General features: G+C 40.3%; 1 protein-coding gene across 3 annotated transcripts in view; it reads left to right on the top strand.

Annotated features, from left to right (window-relative positions):
• Positions 1-15078, top strand: part of LOC124185018 (dipeptidase 1-like) — a 1685273-nt gene that overhangs the window by 1257856 nt on the left and 412339 nt on the right. The gene's annotated exons all lie outside the window — the stretch shown is intronic.

A 15078-nucleotide genomic window follows, 5' to 3' on the forward strand; every position in this document is an offset into this window, starting at 1 on the left:
TTGCTAATCAATTTGAAATTTGTTTTCTTCGGTTGTTTCTTTCTAGAAACTTCTTCTCTGGAATCGAGTTTTGTGTCGGATAGGCTTTGGTTTAAGGAATAATGTGAAATGAGCCACGATTATTTTTCGAGGTCGATGAGCGATTGCTTGATTTTCACATTTTATTAACCTTAAGTGTCAGTTTTTGTGAGCACTTTTTCAGGTGATTTGACACAGCCTTCTCCTTCCAATCTTTCCCGATTCCTGAGGATGACTGGTGGTTTTATTTTGAAGAAGGACGCAGAAATAATTCAGATAAGATCGTTTCTTTTCTTTTGAATACATATTCAATTTATTTTATTGAAGTATTCTCTCAAATTCACTTAGTGAATTTGAATTGTTTTACCATCACTCACATTTGTCCTTCCAAAACTCTAGGGTGAACTATTTCTAAAGAAGTCACCCCACGATTTCCTTATTTTATATGAAGAGAAGTCTGTTTTCGTCTTATTTGGACCTGGAATTGTCGGTTCCCGTTTCGGTGTTTTCATCCGAACCTGTTTCGGAGGGATCCTTCATGAAGAAAATCGAATTTCTTCCCGACGTCAATCTGGGCCGTTGCGGAAAACTTTGTATTCATGAAGCCACATAACACTTAATAACACTAACCTTTATAAAACACGGCACATAAATTTTTGAGATTATTTAACGCTCAACTATCTGCTCAAGGTTTTCTGTGGTTTACCTTGAGACTGTGGGCAAATGCCAGATAGTAAAAAAAGGGAGTTCTTAAATTTTTAGAGCCACAGCTCCAACTCACCTTTGAGCACTGACTACTGGATCACCCTTATAATTGTTTTAACTTTCCCGAGTCGGGACGACTCTTTTCCTCGGGGGGGAGTAGTGTTACAAAGGGTGAAATCACCCCTTTTGTCCCCTCTTTAATGATCTAGTAGTCGGCATAGATAAAAGACGTTTATAAACCTCTTATGTCTTTAAAAAGAATAAGGTTGCTGCGCCAACCGATATTATTGTAAAAACAGTCTTGTTTCAGACTTTAAACAAGAAACACGTATATTGCATTAAAAGCATTTATCACGATATTTTTGTTCACGCCTTTGATTCGATAATAAGTAAACTCGCGGATCCATATTTTATTAACGTAACGCCTAAATCGTTACAATATATATGTATATATATATATATATATATATATATATATATATTTCATTGTTAATAAATACAATTGTTATACAAATCAACCCTGTCTATCCAACTATTGTGCGAACTATCAAATCCCAGCCATTTCACGTACATTTGATTTCCCCGTTGCCGTAATACTTTCTCCACCAGTTAAAAATCAGGGTAATTCACTTTACTTGGTTCCGCCTCGTAGAAGCCTCCTTCGGTGGATTTATCTTGATAATCAATGAGTTTGAGAGTTGGGGGATTGGTATTTTTCACCTCATTAACGGTGAATATTTCCGTCGTAGTAGTGTATATATGAGAGTTCTGGATCATACGATGGCGCGCTACCCCCTAGCTCCCCACTGGCTCACCCCCTCCCCTCCCCCGCCCCAATCGGCGGCGGTAACCCCCCCCCCCCCCCCCCGCGTTGATCATTTTCGCGGTGTGCCGCAAGATGGCTATTTTCGTAGCATTTGACACACACACACACACTCACGCGTGCGCGCCCGCGCGCGCACACACACACTCACACACACACATACACACACACAAAATAATTCCTGTCGAGACTTGTTTGGCGCCGGAAAGCCGCACATAAATCGGATAGGGTAAAAACCCGCTAGATCTATTGAAAAAATTCCAGGAAATTGCTCTTTGAGATGGTGCCGACAATGACCTTGTTGGCGGTGATGCACTTGAATCAATCTAGGGCAGTGGGAGTGGTCCCATAAAAATTCTTCGCACAATATGCGTGTCGAGACTTGTCCAATGGAAAATTGTAGTGGGGGTGGGTGCTATATAAAGCGTACGTCTATCGTGATAGTGACTCTGTTCTCATCGTATTCTCATTGTGAACTGTTCTCGCTTGTGAAATAACCTCGAAACGCGATTGATCTAGCAAAAGTTAACCACATCAGCTGCCTTGAGAATCTACCAACCAAGAAGATGTCGGAACTCGGAATTGGGGGAGTGTATGACGTCATCGGGTTACGACTGGTCGAAACAAAATTCGGGGTACGTTTTCTGGCGACGATCGATGGAGAATACAACGTCTTCTTACCACCGAGAATCGTAAGAATTCTACAAGAAGATTCCAGTCAGCTGACTGAAATGTGTAGCATGGCCAGGGAAAATCCTCTGCAAACGAAATACCTTGGTGGAGAATTCAACAAGTTTGAATTTTCATGCAGTTATGTGCCTTAAATGAACTATGCGATCCCCCTCTACTTCCACAAAATTCATCCACGAGGGGATAAAAGCGGGTGTGCTGGAGATGGAATAGTCAGTCTTCCACATACCATCCGTCAGTATATAATCGAGCGCAACATTCCCACTCCTCAAGATGGCGATGATCCTAGACGTGCAGTGTTTTATCGGTCATAACATGAAGTTTGTACCCAAGGAAGTCGCAGTCATGAATGTAAACGGGTCGGGTCTGGATTACATCATTTTCAAGCCGCCCTATGATTTGGCAAGCTTACCACTTGAATGTAGAGCTACTAATGTATGGTTGACACACAATCACCACGGAATATCACGGAATGCGGGCAACAAATCTCACGAGGATGTGACGAAGATTGTGAGAAAAATGGTTGGAAATGCGTGTTACGTATACGTCAAAGGGGCGGAGAAGAAAGCATGGCTGACGGAGATCGTCGATGGTACAACGAGGGTTATTAATATGGAAGATTTGCATATTATACCCCCTGCAATGGAAAAATTGAGGTATATGGCAGCGGCACCGTGGCATGACGTGAACCATTAATACTCTCCAGCGAATAACCTCCAGCAAGCATCAGCGCCAGGCTCAATTTGGTATGATGACAACTCTGAATACATCCCGGCACACAATTGCGCCTTTGAAAATGTGCAGCGACTGAGGAGTTGGTATTCGAAGGAGTCTACCAGCTCCCTCGAGAAATCCTTCCGTCTGTACAAAGAATTGGACGGTTTGAGGGGAATGATGTCCGAGGATATAGCTTTTTTACCGAAAGAATTTATCCGCACGTTCGCATCAAACTCCATCAATGATGCGTGGGATAAACTACCAGAGAATATGAAAATGGACTACGTCATCGCAAGTTTCCGCAGATTTAGCGTACATTACACACCAGGACCCGATGGCGATATCGTGGATGGACCGAATCCTCTAATTAAAGACTGTAGGGGTTGCAATCGTGTGTATAGATAATATGGACAATATTTACCAAAATAACAATAGAATTTATTACAATATGTACAATTATATTCGGATTTATATGTAGAATATTCAATAGAATTAATCTCAATTATATCATAGCTTATACATGAAATTAAAAAAATTTACTATTCGATAAAATTATAATCTGGAAATAGGATACATTACAAATATATATCTTGATCACTTTCACCCATTCTCGTCATCCAAAATGTAAATGTTATGAATTTTCACTTGTGAAAAATATATAATCAATAATTATGAATTTAGCATGGTTTATAATCCATAAAATCATTATCGTTATCCTGTTCGCTAACATTATCATCATCATTATCGTCATCATCGCTATTTTCGACATCTATAATTATTACGATGGTTTCATTCGCCCATTTTTCTACAATTATTTCCATACATATATCACCGTCATTTATATAATGTTGGCTGTTTGGTCTCACTCGAGCAGCTCGCGCATCCTCAACGAGATCCCGAAGCTCCTCCAACGAGAACTCACGTGTTGCTTCGGAAAAGCCTATAATTATCTCTTCCTTAGCCTCCTCATTCTCGTCCCAATCAACGATCGACCACTCATCGTCATCATCACTTGAATAAGATGGCATTTTTTTTCTTTCTTAAATTGATTCGCGATGAAAAATCTGTAAAAAGAGCAAGCCGAAATAGAAAAGTTGTTGCTGCTGCACTTATCATTTATATGCATGATAAATCTCCAATTCAAAAAAGTTTCCACCTATTCAAAATGAGTGATACGGAAAAGGTGTGGAAGATACTAGAATTTTATTTCGATGTAGTGCTACACACCAATCCTCGTCCGAATAATAACCATCATCGTCAGCTCTATCGATGTCTCCCAGCATTTGACGGATTTGATTAATCTCATCCAAAAGTAAACCGAATCTGATGCGTACGTCTTCGCAACCGTCAAAATCATTATCAAACTCAATGCCCACTTCCCGTACATTCACCTCCACCCACTTGTCATCACCATCACCGCCATTCCAAACACCCTCCACCTCCGCCTTCCGCTCATCCTCCTCCTCATCCTCCTCATCCTCCGCATCAGTCGGTGATGGTGATGATTCTAGATGATGATGATGCTCGCCAGCTAAATTTTGCTCAAACTCGCGATCATCATCACCAGCACTGTTGTCATTACCTTGCTCGGTGTCGATAATCAACGCATCGGCATCACTATCGATCATTTCATCATCATCCTCCTCCTCATCGTAAGCCACCTCTCTGCATACCCGCTTATAAGTTGGCGATCGTGGTGGTGAATTGGGTGGGGAGTCTGATGGTCCTCTTTTCCGTCCGTTCATATTTTTCTAATACTATTCTAAAATTTTTCCAGAATTTTTATGGATACAATGATCGGGAATACAGAAAAGTTAAAACAAATCGAAAAACTTTGTTAACATACTAATCAAATGCGATAATCATTACGGAATTCAAATCAACATTCACAGTATCGTAAGAGGATTGGCGTAGCACCATATACGTATATACGTGTATTCTATAAAGTACTCACAAAAAAATATAAACTCGTTGAAGTCTTGAGATTTTTCAAATGAACACCGATTTTTTTTCTCTTTCTCACAGCTCCCTTTATCAAAAACGCCTGTTTTCACACGAAGGATTTTCAAAATTAATGAAGAAGTTTCAAACCGCTGTTCGATTTTATACTAAAGGAGTCGCACCCACCCTCCACCGAGCAAAAACCAGCCGGCCAATCATTCGTAGAGCATGCACCACGTGACATACAGACAAAAGAGTGACGCGGGGGAGGCGGTATAAGCTAGGAGAAAATTTTCTCAAGAGCTCGCCAGCTTTTCTTTTGCCGATTTTTTTCTCGTCGCACACCCCACGCTATTTTCCCAAGAGCTCGCCAGCTTTTCGTTTGCCGATTTTTTTTCTCGTTGCATACCCCACGCTAATATGGTTGAGGATGTGCAGGCTCGTACTTGTTCGCTATGAAGAGTCGTAAAACCCAAAACTGTGTGTACACATACCAGCCGGTCAGGAGCGGGCAAGACAAGATTTTTCTTACATCAAACACTGTTCGCTACCTGCTTTTCGTTGACCGATTTTTCCCACCACATGTCCCACGCTGCTCAATGACTCATAAAACCCAAAAACTACATGTGCAGATACCATCCGGTGAAGGGTCGGCAAGACAAGATTTTTCTCACGCCGAACACTGCGTACTACCAGCTTTTCCACAAACACTTCAAATAAAAAGAGCGGAAACCATGTGCCGCAGAACACTATCATGAACAATGAACAATAAATCAAAATGAGGAATTCCCAAAACTTGAATACTTTTTCTTTGCACATAAAACACAAATAATTAAACGATTCAAAAACTCTTAAACGTGTTACGATAAAAACATTTATAATGAGCAAGATGATGAAACTTGGTACGTACAGAAATCTTCTCTAATTCGAGAACCATTTTTTTTCTTTTCCAACTACGTACTTTTATAACTCGTCAACTCAGTGAAGTTTGAAAAATGGATACAATTTTTCACGCAGCGACGCGATCTCAATTTCTTTGCCTCGGCTTTACGGACACTTTCTGTACGCGGATATAGTCCTCCCTGCCTACATCATCCATAGCTCTAACCCGACTTAACACCCAGCGGAGTAAAAGCTAACCTGACCTAAGACGGTAGGACTTGACCTAACGTAACCTAACTTGATCCAAGACACTACAACCCAACCTAATACAACCTATCCTCATCCAAGACTGCCCAACCTAACCTAAATTGATGAAATACTTTCTGAAATGATTTATTCGATCAAGCTTGATCGCTAGCTTCGATAGTTCAATGATGCTTGAGCAATTCGCTGTTGGCACGGCCTCGAGGTTTCTATAACCTGACCTACGTCAAGGCTACTCCAACTTGACATAACCTAACTTGACCCAAGACACTACAACCCAACCTAATATAACCTATCCCCAACTCGAGACTGTACAACCTAGCCAACCTAATATAACCTAATCTTTTGCAGGTTTCCCGGTAACATGAAAAGACTTCCGTTTCCCCTATAGACGGGGAAGCTCTTGGTAACATTACCTCATTTTTACTTATTCTGTCATCTACTGGTTCTCATTTTGTTACACGTACTACTTCTCATGCAATATAGGTAATGTAACCGGGCTTATTCATGTTTGAAAATACAAATTCAGTAGATTCTAGCGGAGCTGTCGAGAGTGCGGTATGCATCACAACATTTTCCAATCCGCATTGTTGTAGTACGACGACATTATGTGAAGCAATAATTTGATTTCTGACATGTCTTTCAAGACAGATTAATTTAGAATTAACGTATGTAAAAATATTCATATTCCTGGCCGTTATAAACAGTAACACGATTCACAATTCCATCAGTTTTACACAATTCATCAACCCTATTGGATACGCAATTTTTATTAAAATCCCTAGCATCAACTTTTCCCCATAAAATTACGCTGCTGCCAATAAATAAGGAAAAATATATCTCATTAACGAATGCGTTAATGGAACAATAATGTGCTCGAGATTCATCGATTCGTTTTGATTTTTATGGCTAGCAGCATCCTTTCCATAAACCTTCCACATATTTGAATGATGCAGATAAACATACAACGCGTAAATTTTGCAATAACCAGGCTCATTTCAGTTTGATGACTGGCAACGACGTTTTCCCCATGAATACGTTGATTGCTGGGAGAAACTCGATGAAACTCAGCCACCTGCAAAGAAGCATTTCTACTCACACCTATGTAATGCAAATATTTCAAACGACGATTACAAGCATGCTAAAAATGTTTGGGAAGAATTCCATTTAGAGCCAATGGAGAACTATAGAGATTGATAATTGCAAAACGGTGATCTGACCAGATGTCTTAGAACATATGATTTACATCCGTTGCACTACTACACAGTGCCGGGACTTGCTTTCGATGCTATGCTCAAATACACGGGAGTAAATTTACAATATTCTGATCGACACGCTCGGGCCAATAACAGGTTTATGGGAAAAGATTTTGATCCTAGTAACGTGGAATCGTATCTCACGTATTTTGACGTAAACAATCCATACGGTTCGTTCGAGTAGTGGCATAATCTTATCGATATATCAACTCACTCGGACGATCCACTGATCGGTTACATCCTGAACCGATGGATATCCGGATATCCTACAGAGCTTCACAAGAATCATAAAGATTTTAATTCTTCTGTCTCGAGCATTTCACACCTCGGGTTCTGATGAAGGATGGGAACAATGGAAAAATCATGACCAAATTCATCGGGGATGCACGTAAAACTGAGCACATTTACCATCAAAGTGAGCAAACGTATCAAGGATGCCGAAAGTGCAACGTTGAAAACCGTCACGTTTAACGATTATAAGCATCGCATGGGGAGGCTCATAAAGAGTTGGTCCATACCACAATGCCTAATACGTAGTAAAAAACATGAAGTTAGTCCCATTGTATTGAAAAATTGACGTTGAATTGGCAAGACTGTAATATGCAACTGGTACCTGGACAAACAGACGCAATGGCTTGAGGGGTTTACCACCACCCCCACAATAAACTGACCATAGGATAGAACTGAGGGCATAGAACTGCTTTAAGGACAACCCCATCATCAAACAGAGATAGTTCTTCAACAATACGATAGATCCGTGCGAAACTATACACATTTACCACCACGGTTGAAGTCGAAACGATACATATCAACATTATCAAAGTGAGCAAACGTGTCAAGGGATGCGAAAACTGCAACGATAAATAACATCACGTTTAATGATTATAAGAATCGTCTGAGGGGCTTACCAAGAGTTGATCAACCCCACAGTGTTTAATACCTAGTAAAAAACGCGAGTTCAGCCCCAATGTACTGAAAAATTGATCACGAGTTGACAAGACGGTAATATGCAATCGATACCTGGGCAAACAGGCACCAGAACTTGGAGGGTGTGCTGCAACCCCGCAATAAACTATCCGTAGGCTGGAACTAAGGGCATTGAACCGTTGTAAACATATGCGTTTGACACCCAGGGCGATACTTCATGAAGCAGAGACGTTTCGCCAGCAATACGATATTGAGCAGATCAAAGTTTTAAAATTCGTATACCATGTAAATTCATGTATTCATCAATTATTTATTTATTTATTATTAATATATTGAACAATTATTCATATTTATTCGTTTACCACGAGAAAAGTTTCCAGAAAATCGAAAAAAGTTTCCAGAAAACGAAAAAAAGTTTTCAGATAATGAAAAAAAGTTTTCAGAAAACGAAACAAAGTTTTCCGAAAACATTTTTCCCATTTAATTAGCACGTGAAAAAAGTTTCCAGAAAACATTTTTCCCATTTAATTGACACGTAAAAAAAGTTTCCAGAAAACAAAAAAAAGCTTTCAGAAAATGGAAAAAAGTTTCCAGAAAACGAAGAAAAATTTCCGAAAATGAAGAAAAGTTGACCAAAAAATAAAATGAGCATTGATCGTATCGAAAACTTATAAATTATCATTATTATTATCATTGTCATCATCATTATTATCATTATTATCATTATTTGAAGGCCTTTGATCACGGCAGGCGATTGTGAAGGTGCCCCCTGCTGCCAGGGTCCGGCACTGCCGACGTCGAGGCCGCCTGCAGCCGCTCTCTACCGCAGTCTAGGAGGACCTCGATCCTCGTCCCTTCCAAGGTCGTCGCAGGAGCTGTCCTTGCTCGGGTAGTAATCACCCCTGGATTTAGAGTCCACATGATTGTGGTACGCATCCAACGGCTTCCAGACGGCCTCGACGTGGGGCTGAACTCGCGTTTTTTACTAGGTATTAAACACTGTGGGGTTGATCAACTCTTGGTAAGCCCCTCAGACGATTCTTATAATCATTAAACGTGATGTTATTTATCGTTGCAGTTTTCGCATCCCTTGACACGTTTGCTCACTTTGATAATGTTGATATGTATCGTTTCGACTTCAACCGTGGTGGTAAATGTGTATAGTTTCGCACGGATCTATCGTATTGTTGAAGAACTATCTCTGTTTGATGATGGGGTTGTCCTTAAAGCAGTTCTATGCCCTCAGTTCTATCCTATGGTCAGTTTATTGTGGGGGTGGTGGTAAACCCCTCAAGCCATTGCGTCTGTTTGTCCAGGTACCAGTTGCATATTACAGTCTTGCCAATTCAACGTCAATTTTTCAATACAATGGGACTAACTTCATGTTTTTTACTACGTATTAGGCATTGTGGTATGGACCAACTCTTTATGAGCCTCCCCATGCGATGCTTATAATCGTTAAACGTGACGGTTTTCAACGTTGCACTTTCGGCATCCTTGATACGTTTGCTCACTTTGATGGTAAATGTGCTCAGTTTTACGTGCATCCCCGATGAATTTGGTCATGATTTTTCCATTGTTCCCATCCTTCATCAGAACCCGAGGTGTGAAATGCTCGAGACAGAAGAATTAAAATCTTTATGATTCTTGTGAAGCTCTGTAGGATATCCGGATATCCATCGGTTCAGGATGTAACCGATCAGTGGATCGTCCGAGTGAGTTGATATATCGATAAGATTATGCCACTACTCGAACGAACCGTATGGATTGTTTACGTCAAAATACGTGAGATACGATTCCACGTTACTAGGATCAAAATCTTTTCCCATAAACCTGTTATTGGCCCGAGCGTGTCGATCAGAATATTGTAAATTTACTCCCGTGTATTTGAGCATAGCATCGAAAGCAAGTCCCGGCACTGTGTAGTAGTGCAACGGATGTAAATCATATGTTCTAAGACATCTGGTCAGATCACCGTTTTGCAATTATCAATCTCTATAGTTCTCCATTGGCTCTAAATGGAATTCTTCCCAAACATTTTTAGCATGCTTGTAATCGTCGTTTGAAATATTTGCATTACATAGGTGTGAGTAGAAATGCTTCTTTGCAGGTGGCTGAGTTTCATCGAGTTTCTCCCAGCAATCAACGTATTCATGGGGAAAACGTCGTTGCCAGTCATCAAACTGAAATGAGCCTGGTTATTGCAAAATTTACGCGTTGTATGTTTATCTGCATCATTCAAATATGTGGAAGGTTTATGGAAAGGATGCTGCTAGCCATAAAAATCAAAACGAATCGATGAATCTCGAGCACATTATTGTTCCATTAACGCATTCGTTAATGAGATATATTTTTCCTTATTTATTGGCAGCAGCGTAATTTTATGGGGAAAAGTTGATGCTAGGGATTTTAATAAAAATTGCGTATCCAATAGGGTTGATGAATTGTGTAAAACTGATGGAATTGTGAATCGTGTTACTGTTTATAACGGCCAGGAATATGAATATTTTTACATACGTTAATTCTAAATTAATCTGTCTTGAAAGACATGTCAGAAATCAAATTATTGCTTCACATAATGTCGTCGTACTACAACAATGCGGATTGGAAAATGTTGTGATGCATACCGCACTCTCGACAGCTCCGCTAGAATCTACTGAATTTGTATTTTCAAACATGAATAAGTCCGGTTACATTACCTATATTGCATGAGAAGTAGTACGTGTAACAAAATGAGAACCAGTAGATGACAGAATAAGTAAAAATGAGGTAATGTTACCAAGAGCTTCCCCGTCTATAGGGGAAACGGAAGTCTTTTCATGTTACCGGGAAACCTGCAAAAGATTAGGTTATATTAGGTTGGCTAGGTTGTACAGTCTCGAGTTGGGGATAGGTTATATTAGGTTGGGTTGTAGTGTCTTGGGTCAAGTTAGGTTATGTCAAGTTGGAGTAGCCTTGACGTAGGTCAGGTTATAGAAACCTCGAGGCCGTGCCAACAGCGAATTGCTCAAGCATCATTGAACTATCGAAGCTAGCGATCAAGCTTGATCGAATAAATCATTTCAGAAAGTATTTCATCAATTTAGGTTAGGTTGGGCAGTCTTGGATGAGGATAGGTTGTATTAGGTTGGGTTGTAGTGTCTTGGATCAAGTTAGGTTACGTTAGGTCAAGTCCTACCGTCTTAGGTCAGGTTAGCTTTTACTCCGCTGGGTGTTAAGTCGGGTTAGAGCTATGGATGATGTAGGCAGGGAGGACTATATCCGCGTACAGAAAGTGTCCGTAAAGCCGAGGCAAAGAAATTGAGATCGCGTCGCTGCGTGAAAAATTGTATCCATTTTTCAAACTTCACTGAGTTGACGAGTTATAAAAGTACGTAGTTGGAAAAGAAAAAAAATGGTTCTCGAATTAGAGAAGATTTCTGTACGTACCAAGTTTCATCATCTTGTTCATTATAAATGTTTTTATCGTAACACGTTTAAGAGTTTTTGAATCGTTTAATTATTTGTGTTTTATGTGCAAAGAAAAAGTATTCAAGTTTTGGGAATTCCTCATTTTGATTTATTGTTCATTGTTCATGATAGTGTTCTGCGGCACATGGTTTCCGCTCTTTTTATTTGAAGTGTTTGTGGAAAAGCTGGTAGTACGCAGTGTTCGGCGTGAGAAAAATCTTGTCTTGCCGACCCTTCACCGGATGGTATCTGCACATGTAGTTTTTGGGTTTTATGAGTCATTGAGCAGCGTGGGACATGTGGTGGGAAAAATCGGTCAACGAAAAGCAGGTAGCGAACAGTGTTTGATGTAAGAAAAATCTTGTCTTGCCCGCTCCTGACCGGCTGGTATGTGTACACACAGTTTTGGGTTTTACGACTCTTCATAGCGAACAAGTACGAGCCTGCACATCCTCAACCATATTAGCGTGGGGTATGCAACGAGAAAAAAAATCGGCAAACGAAAAGCTGGCGAGCTCTTGGGAAAATAGCGTGGGGTGTGCGACGAGAAAAAAATCGGCAAAAGAAAAGCTGGCGAGCTCTTGAGAAAATTTTCTCCTAGCTTATACCGCCTCCCCCGCGTCACTCTTTTGTCTGTATGTCACGTGGTGCATGCTCTACGAATGATTGGCCGGCTGGTTTTTGCTCGGTGGAGGGTGGGTGCGACTCCTTTAGTATAAAATCGAACAGCGGTTTGAAACTTCTTCATTAATTTTGAAAATCCTTCGTGTGAAAACAGGCGTTTTTGATAAAGGGAGCTGTGAGAAAGAGAAAAAAAATCGGTGTTCATTTGAAAAATCTCAAGACTTCAACGAGTTTATATTTTTTTGTGAGTACTTTATAGAATACACGTATATACGTATATGGTGCTACGCCAATCCTCTTACGATACTGTGAATGTTGATTTGAATTCCGTAATGATTATCGCATTTGATTAGTATGTTAACAAAGTTTTTCGATTTGTTTTAACTTTTCTGTATTCCCGATCATTGTATCCATAAAAATTCTGGAAAAATTTTAGAATAGTATTAGAAAAATATGAACGGACGGAAAAGAGGACCATCAGACTCCCCACCCAATTCACCACCACGATCGCCAACTTATAAGCGGGTATGCAGAGAGGTGGCTTACGATGAGGAGGAGGATGATGATGAAATGATCGATAGTGATGCCGATGCGTTGATTATCGACACCGAGCAAGGTAATGACAACAGTGCTGGTGATGATGATCGCGAGTTTGAGCAAAATTTAGCTGGCGAGCATCATCATCATCTAGAATCATCACCATCACCGACTGATGCGGAGGATGAGGAGGATGAGGAGGAGGATGAGCGGAAGGCGGAGGTGGAGGGTGTTTGGAATGGCGGTGATGGTGATGACAAGTGGGTGGAGGTGAATGTACGGGAAGTGGGCATTGAGTTTGATAATGATTTTGACGGTTGCGAAGACGTACGCATCAGATTCGGTTTACTTTTGGATGAGATTAATCAAATCCGTCAAATGCTGGGAGACATCGATAGAGCTGACGATGATGGTTATTATTCGGACGAGGATTGGTGTGTAGCACTACATCGAAATAAAATTCTAGTATCTTCCACACCTTTTCCGTATCACTCATTTTGAATAGGTGGAAACTTTTTTGAATTGGAGATTTATCATGCATATAAATGATAAGTGCAGCAGCAACAACTTTTCTATTTCGGCTTGCTCTTTTTACAGATTTTTCATCGCGAATCAATTTAAGAAAGAAAAAAAATGCCATCTTATTCAAGTGATGATGACGATGAGTGGTCGATCGTTGATTGGGACGAGAATGAGGAGGCTAAGGAAGAGATAATTATAGGCTTTTCCGAAGCAACACGTGAGTTCTCGTTGGAGGAGCTTCGGGATCTCGTTGAGGATGCGCGAGCTGCTCGAGTGAGACCAAACAGCCAACATTATATAAATGACGGTGATATATGTATGGAAATAATTGTAGAAAAATGGGCGAATGAAACCATCGTAATAATTATAGATGTCGAAAATAGCGATGATGACGATAATGATGATGATAATGTTAGCGAACAGGATAACGATAATGATTTTATGGATTATAAACCATGCTAAATTCATAATTATTGATTATATATTTTTCACAAGTGAAAATTCATAACATTTACATTTTGGATGACGAGAATGGGTGAAAGTGATCAAGATATATATTTGTAATGTATCCTATTTCCAGATTATAATTTTATCGAATAGTAAATTTTTTTAATTTCATGTATAAGCTATGATATAATTGAGATTAATTCTATTGAATATTCTACATATAAATCCGAATATAATTGTACATATTGTAATAAATTCTATTGTTATTTTGGTAAATATTGTCCATATTATCTATACACACGATTGCAACCCCTACAGTCTTTAATTAGAGGATTCGGTCCATCCACGATATCGCCATCGGGTCCTGGTGTGTAATGTACGCTAAATCTGCGGAAACTTGCGATGACGTAGTCCATTTTCATATTCTCTGGTAGTTTATCCCACGCATCATTGATGGAGTTTGATGCGAACGTGCGGATAAATTCTTTCGGTAAAAAAGCTATATCCTCGGACATCATTCCCCTCAAACCGTCCAATTCTTTGTACAGACGGAAGGATTTCTCGAGGGAGCTGGTAGACTCCTTCGAATACCAACTCCTCAGTCGCTGCACATTTTCAAAGGCGCAATTGTGTGCCGGGATGTATTCAGAGTTGTCATCATACCAAATTGAGCCTGGCGCTGATGCTTGCTGGAGGTTATTCGCTGGAGAGTATTAATGGTTCACGTCATGCCACGGTGCCGCTGCCATATACCTCAATTTTTCCATTGCAGGGGGTATAATATGCAAATCTTCCATATTAATAACCCTCGTTGTACCATCGACGATCTCCGTCAGCCATGCTTTCTTCTCCGCCCCTTTGACGTATACGTAACACGCATTTCCAACCATTTTTCTCACAATCTTCGTCACATCCTCGTGAGATTTGTTGCCCGCATTCCGTGATATTCCGTGGTGATTGTGTGTCAACCATACATTAGTAGCTCTACATTCAAGTGGTAAGCTTGCCAAATCATAGGGCGGCTTGAAAATGATGTAATCCAGACCCGACCCGTTTACATTCATGACTGCGACTTCCTTGGGTACAAACTTCATGTTATGACCGATAAAACACTGCACGTCTAGGATCATCGCCATCTTGAGGAGTGGGAATGTTGCGCTCGATTATATACTGACGGATGGTATGTGGAAGACTGACTATTCCATCTCCAGCACACCCGCTTTTATCCCCTCGTGGATGAATTTTGTGGAAGTAGAGGGGGATCGCATAGTTCAT

This window comes from Neodiprion fabricii, chromosome 6, assembly GCF_021155785.1.
Source record: "Neodiprion fabricii isolate iyNeoFabr1 chromosome 6, iyNeoFabr1.1, whole genome shotgun sequence".
NCBI lineage: Eukaryota > Metazoa > Arthropoda > Insecta > Hymenoptera > Diprionidae > Neodiprion > Neodiprion fabricii.